Raw genomic sequence first — 3,314 nt, forward strand, 5'->3', positions numbered from 1 at the left:
CTCCCGACAACTATATATAAATAATGCACAACGGCTGCAGAACCTGCTAGCTTTGCTCTGCAAAAGGCGACACCTTGCGGGCGCAGAAGGAAAACAAGCCTTCTCATGCTAGTTTAGGCTCGACATTGTGCCAGGGTTAGGCTCCATCCTCCGTCCTCCCTGCGACTCCCTTGAACTTTCATATCTAGATAAAAGCATCCAACTTTTAATTGTGTGTGTTTATTTTTTTAATCTGGCTTTGGTGCGTGTGAGAGACTGAACAGGTGCTACTGTCTGCTTGTGGCTTTGTGTGAAGTTGCACAAATTGCAGGAACATTATGTGTGTAGGCTGGTAGCAGCAATGACTTCTGTACATTTGCCTTTTAGCAAGGTTGATTAAAACAAAACAAAAAAGCAAAGCAAAAAAGAGCATCATACACTTTTTGAAATCAAGTGTGGCTTCTGTGCTCCTCCTCCATCACTGGTTTCTGTCCTGCTCAGTACTATTCCTAAAATCAGGTCAGTGCTACAACCGTGTATATACATGGAATTTGTTTCACCTGCAGGTACGAACATGTTTTTTCCACCCACACACCAAATTTTCTTTGTGAATCAGAAGGGATTTTGTGTGTGTGTCCTGGTCACATGCTGAATTGATTTTGGTTTCCCCCCCCTTCGTGGAACACACAAGGCTTTCCTTAATCATGGGTTCTCTAGGTACAATTGTCAAAACCATTATGTAATTGGAGTAACTAGCTCCATGCGCTCTGACTTCCACCACAATACAAAAATGGACTGTAAAAACCATCTGTGTCTTGATTACAAAGCACTTGAGTTTTGAACACTCCTATGGTTGACGAATACCTGCGAAAGCTGCGTAGGAGAATGATTCCTTGGAGCAGGGATTCTGGTATTTTAATTTGCCTGAGAAATGTTTGTCATGAGATGCATGTTGATGGACCCAATTATATTTTTTATAAAAAAAAAAAATCAATTATCTTTCATTTACAAAAACAACATTTCCAACGGCAAGATATTTAATTATTTTTACATTTATGTCCGCTCTTCCTCCAAGGAGCCCAGAGCAATGTGGATAGTGCTGCTTATCCTCACAACCACCCTGTGAGGTAGGTTAGGCTGAGAGAGAAGTGGCTGGCCCAGAGTCATCCAGTGAGTTTCATGGCTGAGTGGGGATTTGAATGTGGGTCTCCCCGGTCCGTGTGCAGCACTCTAAGCACTACACCATGCTGACTCTCTATGTGAAAGGAGTATTTGTATCACACATGAGGAGGCATTTCAGATAAAATGTTCCACACATGATTAGGAAAAGGGGAGTGGCACACTAGGAGGAGTGGGAGGTGCTTTGTGGCTTTACCACAAATCATTGCAAGGGTGTCATTTTCTGATTGCTTTTGTACTCTCAAGCATAAACAATGATATGTCACTTATCACTGATGTGGTCTCTTGCAAGTTCAGAGAACTGTACAACTATAATCAGCTAGGAACTCCTCTAAGAACTCCAGTCATAATTTCCAGTCTTGTCTCAGATCTCATGTTTGTAAACCATTTATATTTTTAAAAAGATAAATCAGTGAAATAGTAATAAAACTCTTATGGATGTTCAAGATCAGTCCTCTCTAATCCTGTACCCATTTACAGACATTTAATTCCTATTAGTCAATGGGATTTATCCACACAAAAGGGTCAAAAACTAAGATGTTAGTAAAACATTTATTCTTCCTTCCATGTCCAATAATTATAAACAGCTCCCAAACATCCTTAAGTGGCGCAGCAGGGAAATGCTTGACTAACAAGCAGAAGGTTGCCGGTTTGAATCCCTGCTGGTACTATATCGGGCAGCAGCAATACAGGAAGATGCTGAAAGGCATCATCTCACACTGCGCAGGAGGAGGCAATGGTAAACCCCTCCTCTATTCTACCAAAGAAAACCACAGGGCTCTGTGGTGTCCAGAAGTCGAAATGAACTTGATGGCACACTCAACCTTTACTTTGCCCCAAACATCAGTCTGGTTAATCGGGGTGGGGGGGGGTGGGGGTGGCATCACTGGGCTTCTGTGCATGAGGGGTGATCGACATGTTATTGAAATGTCCTTTACGCGTGTGTGAGAGGTGATAATCCAAATCGCCCCTCTACACCCGTTGTTTAAACAGGTTTGCAGTGCATATAGAGGGCAATTCAGATTATCACCCCTCACCTGCGATTAAAGGCAAGAACATGTTGGCACGTCCCTGGAATGATGTTGGGGAGGATTGGGTGTGTTCTCGCAGTAGCCCTGAGATGACTGTGTGCTGGGGCCACCGTTTGTTTGAACTACTCATAGAAGACTGAATGAGAAACGGAGCTGAGAGAAAACTGAAAGCACCTGCATCTGAGATTAGGTAGCGGCCTTCTTGGCTGGCAGGAGCCTATCCTGTTTGCCTTCATCTGATGCTCACTTTATATTTTGGTAAATATACCACAGACATCCTTCGATTACAAAGACACCATAACTCTCCAGTAATATCTCCTCCAAAGGGAATAAAAACTCCAGTATCTCTGCGCCTGGAACTTCACACCACCTGGGAAAGGTAAAAGTTGGTAGCAATACAATGGCCTTCAATTGTTCTACCTTCATCTTCTCCTTTCTCCAGGGGCGTTTTATCATGTTCAGAAAGTTGCCCCTCTTTCTTTTCAGCACAAATGATTAATCAGCAGTGATATAGTCGCATATGCAAAAAACAAACAAACAAAAACCAGAAACCCCTTTAAAAGAAACCTGTTGAAAGTATACTACACTATATTAGCACCACCAATCAGTTATACTAGCGGACCTGGCACAGAGCAACTGTGCCCCTAGTTGTCCCTGTCTCTTCCCCCCACCTTTCAGCCCCATTTTGTTCTCCTCCCACCCCGCCCCAGTTCATTCTCCCCCCTCCCCGCTCCAGTTCCTTCTCCATCGGTGGCTTCCCTTCTTCTCCCCGCCCGGCGGCCACCCAGCCTGGTCTCTAGTTCACTCCCACCCCCCACCATCACCGTCTTCTTCTCTGCCCGCCTCTGCTGCTGTTTCCCCCCTGCCCACTGCTGCTGCCACTGCTGCTTGCCCTCCCTGCCCACTGCTGCCGCCACTTTCTGCCCACCCACCCTCTCTCTTCCCCCCACCCGCTGGCCAGCTGCCTCTGCGTTTTGGTTCTCCACCGGCCAATTGGCCAGCTGCCACCGCCATTCTCTTCCCTCCTGCCCGTACCTGTGGCTATCCAGCAGCTCTCCGAACTCTCACGAGAGCTGCCACATATGGGATCAGCCATGGGTACGTCTTAGAGAAATAAATATAAAG

The sequence above is a fragment of the Hemicordylus capensis genome, chromosome 1 (assembly GCF_027244095.1).
Source record: "Hemicordylus capensis ecotype Gifberg chromosome 1, rHemCap1.1.pri, whole genome shotgun sequence".
In the NCBI taxonomy this organism is placed as follows: Eukaryota; Metazoa; Chordata; class Lepidosauria; order Squamata; family Cordylidae; genus Hemicordylus; species Hemicordylus capensis.